This window comes from Suncus etruscus, chromosome 3 (genome assembly GCF_024139225.1).
Source record: "Suncus etruscus isolate mSunEtr1 chromosome 3, mSunEtr1.pri.cur, whole genome shotgun sequence".
Lineage (NCBI taxonomy): Eukaryota > Metazoa > Chordata > Mammalia > Eulipotyphla > Soricidae > Suncus > Suncus etruscus.
In genome coordinates, this window is record NC_064850.1 from 36,009,243 (window position 1) to 36,010,534 (window position 1,292).

Genomic DNA, 1,292 nt, shown 5'->3' on the forward strand with positions numbered 1-1,292 from the left:
AGAAGAGATTCAGCAAGAATCAGCAGGAGAGGTTGGCAGGATGGAGGAAGAAGAGACAGGTTGAGATGGCAGGGCAACTGAAGAGAGCATGCTTAAAAGGTTAGCCTACGTGGTTAGGGTCTATTATTAATAAAGCTTCATGCCTCCTGAAATCTGACTGCCTGTGGATCATTTCTTCACCACTACCCTGAACATGCAGATCTACCGGCAGGAGGGAGTCGCAGGCGCGTGCCCCGGGCTGGCAGTAAAAGGCCTAGCCATCCATCCATCTCACTATCATCCACAACCAGCCAAGATTCAATAATTAATATGTATTTCAACAGAGACTAATGAGATGATGTTATCCATGCTGTTTAATCAGTTCCCTAATTTTATAGAAGTATGCCTAGTACCTGGGCAACAGAACATTGCTTTTGTTGAACTTGAAAATGGTAGTCAGGCTGGGGCTGCCAGGGATGCTTTACAGGGAGTTAAGATCACACCCCCCATGCCATGAAGATCACTTATGCCAAGAAATAACATTTGAGATAGTTGACTTTAAAGGACTTGGTGTTATTTATAGTGTTTGTTTTGATAACCTTTGATCTGGGCATTGTAAGAATTTTGAAGAATTAAAATTAGTCATTTTTGTTTTGTTTTTGTTTTTGGGTCACACCTGGCAACGCTCAGCGGTTACTCCTGGCTCTACGCTCAGGAATCGCTTCTGGCAGGCTCAGGGGACCATATGGGATGCCCGGATTCGAACCACTGTCCTTCTGCATACAAGGCAAATGCCTTACCTCCATACTATCTCTCTGGCCCCCTAAAATTAACTAGTCTTGATCATAAAAATGTTTAAGGCCTTAGTTTTGTACAATAAGCCTTTATTTGTATTCTGTGTGTAAAATACAAAAAGAAGACTTCTCAGGATCATACACAGTCCTGACTCCATCCAGGGGTCTCTCTGGGAAGGACGGGCACAGCAGAAACCCAGGTGCCTTTGCTTTCAGGGGTATTTAGACATTGGGTCTGTAGTTGTTATTTTATACTCTTTCTTTTTCTTTTTTTTTTTTTGTTTTTTTTTTGTTTGTTTGTTTGTTTGTTTTTGGGTCACATCTGACAGTGCTCAGAGGTTACTCCTGGCTCTATGCTCAGAAATCGCTCCTGGCAGGCTCAGGGAACCATATGGGATGCTGGGATTTGAACCGCCGTCCTTCTGCATGCAAGGCAAAAGCCTTACCTCCATGCTATCTCTCCAGCCCCGATTTTATACTCTTGATTGTTTCCTTTAAGGCCACAGGGGTTGGCACTCA